This window comes from Vicugna pacos, chromosome 12, assembly GCF_048564905.1.
Source record: "Vicugna pacos chromosome 12, VicPac4, whole genome shotgun sequence".
Taxonomy (NCBI): Eukaryota; Metazoa; Chordata; class Mammalia; order Artiodactyla; family Camelidae; genus Vicugna; species Vicugna pacos.
In genome coordinates, this window is record NC_132998.1 from 5,310,802 (window position 1) to 5,323,748 (window position 12,947).

At 46.1% G+C, this 12,947-nt stretch overlaps 1 long non-coding RNA gene across 2 annotated transcripts in view; it reads right to left on the minus strand.

The window, feature by feature from the left end:
• Window positions 1–4,249: 4,249 nt before the first annotated feature.
• The window catches only part of LOC140700392 (uncharacterized), a 33,599-nt gene continuing 24,901 nt past the window's right edge, over window positions 4,250–12,947 (minus strand). The window contains exons 1-3 of one of the 2 annotated variants that reach the window (XR_012078791.1): window positions 6,234–6,641; window positions 5,957–6,147; window positions 4,250–4,727 (exon numbers count right to left, since the gene is read on the minus strand). This is a non-coding gene — a long non-coding RNA (uncharacterized lncRNA). Of the gene's footprint in view, window positions 4,728–5,956; window positions 6,148–6,233; window positions 6,642–12,947 lie in introns of those variants that run through there. The other variant, XR_012078790.1, reaches the window with a different exon arrangement.

A 12,947-nucleotide genomic window follows, 5' to 3' on the forward strand; every position in this document is an offset into this window, starting at 1 on the left:
CTGCTACCATAAAATTTTTGTGGATCCAGAGTTCTGCAAAGGCAGCCATGCTTCAGCAAGGAAGAATACTCTTTTAAAAAGTGTTAAGTTCAGTCAATAACACGATATTCTTGGGGTCTTAAGATTGCAGTTCCTAGTGATCAGTTTTGTCTGTTCCCCTTTCAGGAGGTCAGGTAAACACGTAATAGATTAGAGGGAGGCCAAGGTAGGTGGCATGTAATACAGACTTTATCTGGCCTTTGTCTCCAGTTCCTAGGAGATAGTCTCCTAAACCCTTGGAATTTCCTGATGATAGGAGTGTCTTTGTTATTCATAAGAGGTGCATCAGACCTCAAGTGATTGTTTGTGCTAACAAAGTGGCTCCTGGTAGACCTCCGAGATGACTCAGAATGGGGCCTGGGCACCAGAAAGACCAGCTGTGTGATTAGAGGCTGAGGTTTTAAAATACATTTTATTAGCCTGACCTCCAAGACGGGGGAGGGGACTGGAGACTGGTGTCAGTGATTCCCTCAACCATGCCTACATAATGAAGCCTCAAGACAAACTCCAAAGTTTGGTTAGAGGTGGCCATTGGGGACCTCTGAATTTGCAGCTGGTGTCTGAAATGAGGGCATTCTTGTAGATAACTATTCTTTAACCTCTAATTTGGCTAACTCCAGATATTCTGGTAAAAAGAGAAGTTAGAAGCAGTGTAAGCAAGAAATTGTGGAAGTAGAGATGGAGAGAACTGGGCAGGTTCAAGAGACAGAAAGTGAAATCGATAGGACTGAGTGATGGATGTTGTCAGATACCATCTAAAAACGCAGATTTCTTTTAAAAATCATGAGTTACCAGTCTTACTGAGACAGGAAGAGGGCAGGGCACAGCCATTCAAGGAAGGCCACAGCAATTAACATCAAAATGGTGAAAGATTCAACCCCCAGGAGGCCTTGAGGCTCAGGATGATGAGAGATTTAACTTCTAGCAGATCTGGAGCTTCATTATACGTCCATTGTAATACATTAGCATGGTGAATAACATGCCCGCAGGCACCACAGCGGTCCCAAGGCTGGCCACAAAAGGTCAAAGAGTGGGAAATGGCCAACTCCCTGGGAATCCCAGCCCCTTCCCCAGGCTACTTAGACTGGTCCTTCCACTTATTAGCATGTGAAGCCACCAAGCCCACAAAAACCAGCAACACAGCGCCTCGTGGCTGCCCCTCTCTCTCCCTCTTCAGAGATGGCCTGCATTCTGTCCATGGAGTGTGTACCTACTTTTAATCTGAGCACCCAACCCCCACACCTCATGGCCTTTCAGTGTATCTCTCTGATTAAATCTACCTTCACTCAACTGTGGCTTGCACTGGAATCCTTTCCTGCACGAAGCCAAGGACCCACGCTTGGCGGGGCACGTCCCAGGGGCTCAACCGAGACCTGGGACTCAGCCCTCCTCACGCCCCATGTCTGTTCTCCTACATCATTACTATCAAAAAGGAAAATTTCAAAATAGTGATTACAAGGACGTATGGTTTTTTAAATCATAATAACCAAATAATACCTGTATGTACCCCTGCTTACTAAGGGTCTTCGTTTTCATGTGCACTACTTCACACAGTCAGGAAATAAAAGAAATAACTTTAGGGAAGGTAAGCTACAAACCATAACAGAGCTTTGGGGGTTTTTAAGTCATTACATTATAACATCATGTCATCTACCATAGGGTTTGTCACTGTCGCATGATCCCTATGACTCCTGGGGAAATTAGCCCACAAAGAGGTTCTCCTGATGATCTAGGCACGTTTGAACTACAGAATTTCACAGAGACAGTTCTCAAATTAAGACCACAACGATATGGGATAAAGAAAATGCCTTCAACTTGACTTCCTTATAAAGGATGTTAAGATGATCAAAATTCACAGAGTTATCAACAGACCCAAAGTGTGTGTGTCCTAGTCCAGCTACTAAGGCTGCAAAGCCAACACCCCAAACGCAGCAGCATAAAGCAGCCATTTTATTGGCCTCACAGATTCTGCGGGTCAGGAGTTTGAACAGAGCACAGCAGGGAGGGCTTTCCTTTGCTCTCTGATAGCTGAGTATTCAACAAGGAAGCCTCAAAGGCTGAAGGTTGACTCAACAGCAGAATGGACTCATCTGGCAGGATTTCTTGTCATATGACTGGTGACTGATGCTAAGTGGTCAGCTGGGATCTCAGCCGAGCTGGTGGCTGAAACACCTTTACAGGGCTCTTTGCGCGGTCTCTCCATGCCGGCTAACTGGGCTTCCTCACAACATGGCAGCTGGGTGCCAATGTTGCTGATAGATGCAACCGGTGTTCCAGGTTCTTGTCCCGTCCCAGAAAGATTTCAGAGACACAACGTAGTGGTTAAAAAAAGTAAAGTGAGGCTTTATTAAAGGATGGATAGTACACTCTCAGGGGAGAGCGGGCAGGCTCAGGTGAGCAGCTGCCCTGAGTTTCTTTGGCAAGTTAGCTACATAGGGTGTAAAAATGAATGGGCGGAATATTCACTGGGGAGGGAAGGGCTTGGGGTCGTAGTCCCTGATTGTCATCCCAACCCCACCTTCCCAAAGAGGGGAGGGATTTTTGTCCTTATTTAGTCTGGATCAGAAGTGTCATGGCATCAGTGCGTGATGGGTACTTCTGATCTGCAAGGCTAATTTTATTGAAATGAGGGCATAATGAGCAAAAGGTTACATTCGGACACTGGAAATTCCTGCTTTTTCTCACCTTTCTTTGTTCTGCTCCAGGCCACTTGTCCCCTCAAAAAGCATGATCCCTTATCAGCCCAAAGGTTCCTGCTTTTCTTTCTCTGCCCAGGGACCCCCGGTGCTTACATGATGTGTAGTTTCCTGCATTTGGCCTGTGCCCCTCCTTGCTGCCCAGTTCCTGCCATTTGGTCTGTGTCCCCCTTTCTCTGCTCACGTCTAGCTCTCTGCCTGCTCTGACACCAAGAGCAAATGTCTCAGCAGAGTAAAGCACAAATGCATGGCTTTTTAATGATCTAGCTTCGGAAGCCACAGAGCATCACTTCCACCACACTCTACTAGTCAAGGCAGTCACAAAGGTTGACCGAGGTGCAAGAAGAGGGGACACAGAGCTTACCGTTAGATGGTAGTCACACCGTAAGAGCACCTGGGGTGGGAGCCATCGTCACTGCCATCTTTGGAAAATGCAGTCTGCAGCTTGTACCTAATTGCCTTTGGTAGAAAGCAGATTTATTTTAAAATAAATAAACTCAGCAATATTTTTGAGGCAGAAAGGATTTAGGAGTTTTTGCTTTAATGACTTGAAAGGCAAAGCAATATAGTTTATTCAGACAAAAATACTTTACTTCTATTAAAATAAAATCAGAGCTAATAGTCCTCAATGGCTTTGAGCATCACCTGCCAAGCAGGCAGATTGTCACATGTGTTTATACCGCATGGATACGAGCAAAAGGAAAGAGTGGAATGGCGTCTGCCCTAGGAGTTACTTCTGAATAATTAGGGCATGGTGAACTGTAGGGGAAAGGAAATGTTCCCCTTGCAGCTTTATTTCTTTTAATATCTTTATTTCTGTCCTTGAGTAACCCAGTTGTCCCCAGCGTCACCAGCCTGTGAGGTCACAGTGACAACAATGCCCCCATCTTGCTGGTTCCTAGCCACCATTTGCACGCAGCTGCCTCCATCTCCCCAAAGTCTCACCCACGCTAAGACTCTCCGAAGTTTCTATGCTCAGAAACACGTCTGCTCACACCCCTCTGCTCCAAATGTCCACTGTCAAAGAGCCATCTGAGGGAGGTGTCTGGACCCTGCCACAGCTGCCAGGATCCTCTGCGAAGATACTCTGAAGGCCCCCATCTCTGAGGGCCCCCATCTCACCTGACACTCCGGCGCCGCCCTGAGCCCTCCGGTGGCCAGGCTGCACCTGGGGAGAATGGTCTCCTCCCCGGTGTGGGCACCCGGGCACCCGGGCAGGTGCTGCTGGTTCACCAAGGCTCACAACGTCCTGCATTGAAGTGACCCCTTCTCTTCTGCTGCCTCCCTCCACTGCTGCCCGAAACACCCTGTCCCATCCAAGTCGGACCAGCAGAAACAGACGGCAATGCCAGTGTCCCTGCCCATCCCAAGCCACAGAGCCCTAGGGAGCCTGAGCAGGGCTGGCTCTGCCTGTGCAGAGGTGTGGGGAACAGACCATGAGGGGGAGAAAGGAGCAGAGAGTGAGGGGGCAAGGTATCGACAGTTGCTGAGATACAAGTTGAAGCTTACGCATCTATTCATTGTTCTTTTATTTCAGTTTTTCTGTAGGTTTGAAATAATTTCAAAACAAAGAGTTGAAGGAACAACTTAAACATAAAAGGACTATAGAAGATATAGATAAAATTATTTTAATGATTACATCCTAAATCTGGTTCTGTAGATAAGATTATAGTCATTAAAACGAGAAATGGTGACGGCCCAGGCTAAGGCAGTGGCAGTGAGTGTAGAAGCTGGATTTGAGAGAGAAATGTCCAGCTGGAAACAGGACGATGTGACTTATTGGATATGCGGGGGGAGGGAGGGAGGGTCAAGGGTGACACTGTGATAGTCAGGTTAGGACAGACAATTCAAAAAGAGGACAAGAGATCAATTCCACGTGGACGTGTCAAGCTCAGGTTCCTACAGAACATCCAGGCGGTGATGGTCAGAAGGCACGCTGGACCCTGAGCAAGAGGGCAGTGGAAGCTGGCGCCGGTGCAGGCATCAGGTCACCTGGGAAAAATTAAGGAGGAAACTGAGAAGAGGGGAAAGGAGGACCGGCTGCTCAAGGAGGCAGAGGGGAATCCGTTTCCAAGATGAAGCACCCGGTGTTAATCCCACACTCCATGTTGTCTCCTGGTGTAATTCATTCCTCGGCAAATTCCATTCCTCATTAACATTTCTTCTTTCTTTAGATTGTTTTTTATTATTTCAGTTTTATTATGCTGGTACAAACGCCAAGTACTTCTCCTAATAAACGGCCTTTTTCATCTGCTATATCACCCAAATGAATTCAAGCACTTATAATTAGCAAGGTTTACATAACAGGTATAATTTCTTGATAATAAAGTCAGGCCATTATCGCTGATTTTTCTTAATGGGAGCATTTTGTTTTTGAAATAAACAGCCTGTATTAACCAAAGGGATCTGGATAGCAATAATATTCAACTCTGATCATAACCTGTTTGCTACTCTCTTGAAACTAATCATAATTCTACAACAAATAAAAACATTAGGAGATTAATAAAAGCCATTTTGCCAGACAAGCCTCATTCTTCCTTAGTGCTATATTTGTCACACAAGGGAAAATTACTTTATTACATGGGTAGAAATGCATTTATGCCAAGGCACTTGAAAAATAAGTCTGATGCTCATTTTGAAATTCCATTTCTTGGTAGTCATAAGCCAGGCAGTCATCAAAATCCTTTAAAAAGAAAAAAAGAGCTACCACATGCTTTTAAGGGCTTTGTTCCTAAATGAAAGGACTTGGCAGGTGCAAATATTAACAGTTTAGACTGTTGTTATACGGTTTAAGTTACATCTTAAATGAAATTCTGGATGGCCATACCAGACCTAAATAATTAGGCAAAAGAAAGGGGTATCTTAAATTATTTGGTAATTTTATGTAGTCAAGCAGGTAATTCCAAGGAAGAGGGGGAAATGCCACTTCTGCATTTAGAAGACAAACGGGCAAATCACTGGCCTTGTTACCTATGTGTCACTGACTTACCCCCCTCCCCGCCCCTTCAGGACGCCAAGGCCCCTGCGAAGGATCTGCCCCACCCCGATTCCACCCCTTAACAAGTGTCTCCAGAAAGAACTGGATGTGGCAGCGACCGCCCATAGGAATCCACTCTGCTGTTTCATGACAGGAAGCTGCAACTGGGAAGCAGCTGCGCAGCCAGGGAAACCCAGGGCCCACCCCCTTGGCAGTTAGGTGGAGACGCGGGACTTACACTCACCGTGAAGTGGGGGCAGGGGTGATGAGGCTCATAAGAAGACAGGCATCTCTCCTCTATGCTCTGTTTTCCCCTCCTCCACCAGCTCGATGCAAATGACAACTCAGTCCAAGGCGACTGCAGAATCTTCGGGTGGCAGTCTCCTGGGCCCCCGATCACCTCGTGGACAACCATCCACTGACCACTGACGGTACCTGAGCAAAATATAAATTCTCACTGCGTTGGCGCCATTACACATTTTGGGGGTGTGTGTTGCAGCAAGTTAACCTCCCTGCGATACCAGAGATGGCGTGTATGTCCTCACGGACGAGTGAAGTCGGCTATCCAGTCAGCTGCTGTGGACCAGAGCCTTTTTTTTTTCTCTCTCTCTCTTTTCTGCTCTGTTCCCCCAACATGAGGCATCCGGTGTGATGGCGCTACCGCTGCGTCTGCGGGGCTTCGCCGCCCCCGCCCGCAGTCGGGGCGTCTGCCGGGGTCACTAGCCGTGGCCGCCGCCGCCGCCGGGGGCCGCACACGCCCCGAGCCGGCACGGCCGCCCGTGCTGCACCTGCTGCCTCTTCAGCTGGCGCCCTTGAAGCACGGAGACGCCCCCGAGCTCTGGGATGAAGTCGGGGGGAGCGTCTCTCTCGGCTTCGATGCTGGACTCGTTTGGCTTCAAGCAACCGAAAGAGAAAGCGCGATTCACGGTGGCGGAAGCAGTAAGAGCATCTCCTCGCCTCAGTGACCAGGGGTCTGGCTGCGCGGAGCTCCCCCTGGGGCGGCGGCGCCACGGCGCCCTCAAACCTCCCGCCTCTTCCCAGCTTGACTTCGTCATTCTCGTCCGTCAGCCCTGCGTTCTTAGTCCTGCCACCCCTCTCTCAAAAGATAACTGCCACAAGCAGCGTATCTTCACACATCAGCTGGGCGGAGAGGTGGGCGCATCTTCGCGGAAGCCCACCTGCAGACCCCCCTCCGCGGCCTCGGGCAGAACTCCTCACAGACACGGCCACCCTGACTCCGGAGAGCTCTGGAAAGGGAAACTCTGTCGAAAGGAATGAGGTTGCCATTCCTGTCTACCAATCATGATTTTAGCCCCTAGCTCACCCCCTCAAGAAAAACAAGGTTGCGTTGGCCAAAAGGGAGGGCGCGGCTGTTGGGGATGGAGTAGAAGGTGAGGGGTGGCTGCCCCAAATCCAATTAACACCATGCTGCCTCCCACACCCAGGCAGGTTAGCCAGCGGCTTCTCTGTCCTCCACGACCCAGACACGAGTCCACGGGAGACGGGCCAGGTTTAAGGCTACGTGGCAGACGTGTGCCCTCTACAACGCGCACACACACACAGACTTGCTGTGACTATGGTTTTGATAGTGGGTCAACCTTTATTAAGCCAGCCTGCCTCCCTCTCTCTCTCTCTCTCAATATGACAGCTCACCTAGTCGTAAAAAGGCTCCCTCACAGCAGTGCCCCGCCAGTTTGAGAGATGAGCTCACCACACACGGGTGAGGATATCCCACAACACTCATCATGTGGGCTCAAGCCACAGGTCACCAGCCTAGCCGTTCCGCTTTCATCTCCCTGAAAAGAGCTGGTCTGACTAGACGTTAAAGCGACAAGCCCATCACTGCTGATAACGTGCACAGCCCGGGTCAGAATGTAATTAGGGGAAAAAGCCTTCTCCAAGGCTTTTGCCATGCGTTGCTGGCATTCAATTCATATTAGCAATAATAATGACAACAGATTGTTTATTCAATGTTAACTCCATTTAAATGTGAGGAAAGTCAGAGACTGCCACTGGGAGCTGACTGCTTGTTATGAATGGTATGTGTTAATAATTCCCAAAGGAAAAGCCTGAGTCATCCGCAACTTCAGAGGGTAACACTTCCCAGGGGAAATGAAATTCACCCTAGCACAGGAAAATGCAGCAGAGTTAAATGCATTTTTTAGGCTCTTAATATTTTCCTTCGATCTATTTAAATGAATTCCCCAAATGACGGACTCTGGTTGGTGAAAAACTCCAGAACAATCTGAGGCTTTCTGATCGCCCACACTTCACACTTAGGGCGGTTCACAGGCCTCTGAGATAACAGGCCGCGCAGCTCGGTTCCCGACAGAGAGAGTGAATTTATTAAAACACATTATCTGTCGAGGTGGTAACAGATAAGGTGTCTTCGGGGCTTCGGTTTAGGCTCCTGATTCCTAACCTACATAAATTTCCTTGGAACCGACTGTAAACTAGTTAAATGGTTGGCTGGTGACAAAAAGATGAGGAAAATAATGAATGCATATGAAGCAGCACCAAGGAGTCGGAGGGATCTGGGTCCGCTCAGTAACCGTGTGGGTGCAGGGGAAATGAACATGCTGGCTGCCTCTTCCTCCCCTTCCTCCCTCCCCCAGGCCTCCTCACCTGGTCCCCAGAAACAGAGCTCTCAAAGCAAAAGGCAGGTGGGAGAACGGAGGAGAAAGCGGTGAAACGACAAGACAGCCCAGTGAGGGCCTCCCTGTCCCCCGCGAGGCAGAGGGCTCCCCCACAAGCTGGAAGGGCTACCGTAACCAGCATGTGTGGTCAGTCTGAGGAAGAGAGTAGCCCAGATGGGTTCCTTTACCTCACACTTCCATCGTCACCGCTTGCACACTAGACCGTGACCACCTGTTTCTGTTCTTCCTCCAGGCCAGGGGTGGGCAACCACTGCAAGGCCAGATCCAGCCCCCTAGCTGTGTTTGCCCCCCTCAAGAATGGTTTTTACATTCTTTAACGGTTATATTTTAAGTGGTTACATAAATACCTATGTACTACCCAATTTTGCCTCTTGGCCCGCAGAATCTAAAGCATTTACTCTGGCCCCTTAGGAAAAGGTTTCCAATCCTTGCTCCAGACGAGACCTCTAGGGGGCAGCACTACTCAGTGCCGCTTTTTTTTTTTTCTTTCTTTTTTTTAATCTCTTGGATCCAGTGACGTCTGGTGGTTGGATAGATTTTTGTAAAAAGGTTCTAAGAGAGCATCCTAAATAGAAGGAAAACACTTTTCTCCTTCGTAAATGAAAAAAACTAAGATTTAGAGGTGCTGATTGCTGATCCTAAGTCCAGCTGCTTGTTACTGGCAGAGCAAAACTAGAATCCTCACGGCAACGTACCACTCAGATCTGGTGGTGCCAGCATAAAGCCACATTTTGAAGTCTCTCCTTCTGTCATACTAATTACCCTCTGTGCATCCGTAAGACACAAAGGTGCAGCTCTTCAGAGTTTACCTCAATGAAGACAGACAAATGCATTTAGTAGGAAGTTCAAAAATAATCTTATTCCTAATGAGAGGTGCAGTTTGAGACTCAATCCCTGGTAAGTGACAAACCTGACATTGTCCTAGACATGCAATCTATGTTTACATGGGCCTCTTGGGGAGGTGCTGAAAAACACATTTACCATGGGGTTCAAAACTGATTTGTGATGCACTTAATGGTAAACTGAGAGAGGAAAAATATATTGAGAAAATAAAAATAAATGTCTTTCATTACGTGGGCTTAAAATTACATCAACAAGAAAATAATTTGCTTGGCAGATTTCATGCCCATTTGGAACCTCAAGTGATGAGAGGTTCCAAATCTTTCCTGGGGAGGCTACTCCCAAAACTAATGCTTCTCGGTGTCATTCAGGTTTTCTAAGGCAATATCTCCAGATCTGATGGGTTTATTCACCACTCAACACAGACGCTGAATTGAAACCTTTCTAATAATACCCAAACTGTATTATAATTTTTTGCTACGCTCTCAAAAGCTTGGGGATATAAAACCTTGATATGTATATTATAACAAATAGTGATGCTTTCTTTGGAATTTGGGAGGAAAGAGCCAATGCATTGGATATAATTAGGCACTTTGACCTGCCATCTGGACAGTTCTAATCAGCCTAATGCTACTGCACAGGTGAATTGTGACTGTACGTTTTCTAGAGTGTTAGCGAGAAACCTTTCATTCCTCTCTCTCGAGTGCCCCTTTGAAAGTCTTGCTGCTCTAGTCAGTTCAAAGCTATTCATTTTTACTTGTGTTCATTACTTTAGTCCTCAAGAGTAATGTTCAATGTTTAGCGACAATAAATTTTATTTCCCACGTGTCAGTCTGGTTACAAAACTGATACAAATCCCTCTAAATCTCTTGTGCCGCCTGGTACACATTCATTATTTGCTTCATCTGTTCGTCACCAGCCAACCATTTAACTAGTTTACAGTCGGTTCCAAAGTAGTTTACGTAGATGAGGAATCAGGGGGAGTCCGAAGCCCTGCAGGCATCTCACCTGCCCCCTCCACTGTGGACTGGGCTCCTCCTGCATCAGATCAGCCCTCACACGCCCTCTTGAGAACTGTGATGTTGGCTTTATTCAACCTCTGAATTCAGAACACACTCTAATCATAATCAGTCAACCAACAATTATTGGTTCCTACCTATGTAATGCTCTCCCAGGGAGCTGCTTTTATAAATAAATAAAAATAAATGACAACAGATGGCCAAAAGGCAATATTGAACAAGTGATTTTTCAGAGTTGATTTAAACTTGGCCAAGGATCCCAGGAAGTGTGAGTGTCATACGTCAAGGGTAGAGGGAACAAAGTGATTCTCAACTAAAATATTTTCCTCAGTGTTAGTTTACAAAAGGATAGACCAAGACAACCTACAGTAAAGTATATTTTTACTGTTAAAGCCGTTTTGGACACTTTGTAAAATATTACTCCTATGAACAGAAAGTCAAAATGGAGTTGGTATTGCCAAAAGTTCTAACATGGAGCCAGAAGGCCACTGAGAAGTGCGACTTATGCATGTATCAGCCCAGATGACCTTTAGACAACTTATCATCTTAACGCTGGCATCCAGAACATCTGCCCAGGGTTCCAGAAACTCAAGATACTTATCGGACCCTTACCCTAAAATAGCTCGTGACAGCCATCCCTTAAGGGCAAATGTTTCCTCTCTTGTGTGAGAGGAGAGACTCGCAGTTTTTGCCTCTGTAAGCTCCTACTCTTTCTTTTCCCCAGATTACTCTCAGTTTTACACGAATCTATGTCTCCAGAATTGCAATTCTTAAGCCCCCAAAGAAAACTCTTTTCTTATTTGCAGCCTTCTGCATTTTGTTTGTTTGTTTTGTGTGTGTGTGTTTCTTGTGGTGGTGGCTGACACTCCAATACAACAAAGACGCTTGTCCGTTTAGGCTGTAGTAAAAAGGGACAATGCCATTGTCTCTAAGGTTAAATCAACCAGCAAATATTTATTGAGTGCCACTCTTCACTCTGTCTTGTGTTGAGAGCTACAGAGAATGTCATAATGGCCCCAAAGAAGTGGTGGCTGTAGACCCCTCAATACGAAGATGTCAAGGAGAAGCCCCCGTCCAGAAGGATGGAAAGCATGGAGGGAAAGAGGGGCTTATCCACACACCTCTTCTCTCTGTCCTTTTATCTACATCTCTCCCACCCGTCACCTGGGTTGTGAAGCTCAAACTTAATCCATTAGGACAGGGTGCCCGTTAAAGCTTTTAGAGCAGGGATAGAATACGGCCATAGAAACTAGAGCAACCAACTCTTCCTGCAAACGGGGCTTTGGACGCTATTTACAAAGCTCTGTCCAAGTTTTCTAAGGTTCTAATGGAGTAATTCACATACACACATAGCAACAACAACAACAGAATCCTTGTCTTCAGGTGAGACTGTATCTGTGCCGTGTTCAATGGGCTCGTGCTTTATTTACGCCTTTTTTTAAGTTACATTATCAAGGAAAAGACATCTGAGAAGCAACAAATTTATAACTGCGTCCTTGTAGAAACTTGGTGATGAGAGATTGAGTCAGGATGAAAAGATCTAAGGCTGCCCAGGGCAAAGCAATACAGCCAAAACCTTCACCAAGTGCAAATCAAACTTCGCCCAGACCGAAGCACGGCGCTAGGTAGATAAAACCCGCAAAAACCATGCCGAGTTTCCTCACTGGGACAATTAGGATGTTCTGGAATCTTATTACATCTGACCATCTGATCATTATTTAGTATGCAATTTTTTTAACCCACCACTATTTTACCATGTCCTCAGGTTAAAAAAAATGGTGGGTCATACTTTTCCCAATGGATTAGTAATTAATTTGATCCTAGCTAATTTTCCACACCTATTTTCACACTGGAAGCTTCTTTCAAATTTGTTTTAATCTTTTGGACCATTCTAAATGAATCCCAGACCAACCTTCATTAATAAACACATGGTTTCCCAGCCTCTTTATCTAAGGGATGCTCTCTCTCACATGGTTTCCCAGCCTCTTTATCTCACATGGTTTCCCAGCCTCTTTATCTAAGGGATGCTCAAGGCCAGTGCCGGAGATGTGTGCAAACTTTCCTCAGCTTCTCTGCTTTGATGGTGACTAGAAGCAGGCAGACTCCCTTGGCTAGTCTGCATGTTAAAGGTACTTTCGGCAGGCGTCTGGTTGAAGATGTAAATGCTCCTCTCTTGTGTGAGCAAGGGCAAACTCTCTTCGGAGACATGAATTGACAATAAGAAGCATACTCAACAAGCTTCAATAACCCTTTATACTCCTTTTTTTGAAGCCACAAAACCTGTATTAGAGAAAGTCTGGATTTAACGTTTTCTACTGTGTCACTCTGCCCTGCTTGTCAATAGCATAACACCGTTTAATGTGTCACTGCTTCCTAATTCTAGCAAACAGAGGCAGAAAACTCCAAGTCTGGCTTTTTAATCATTTTTTAAATCCTTTTCAATTTCTGATGTCACCTGCGTATCACTCACTTATTTTCTATACAGAACAGAAGTGCTTGAATTTTGCATAAAACCTTTTTTAAAAGGCATTTTTCAGATAAACCACTTTGTGTTATTAAGCATTGTAAAATTACTATTGCACATCACTTTTATTATGTAGCTCATTTTAAATGGGCCAGAATATTTTCATCATGCAAGAAAAGCCATAGTTTATGGCTTAAAATTGAAAATATATCTGCACATTTTTCTGTAAAATATGCATGCATGATTCTCAGCTCC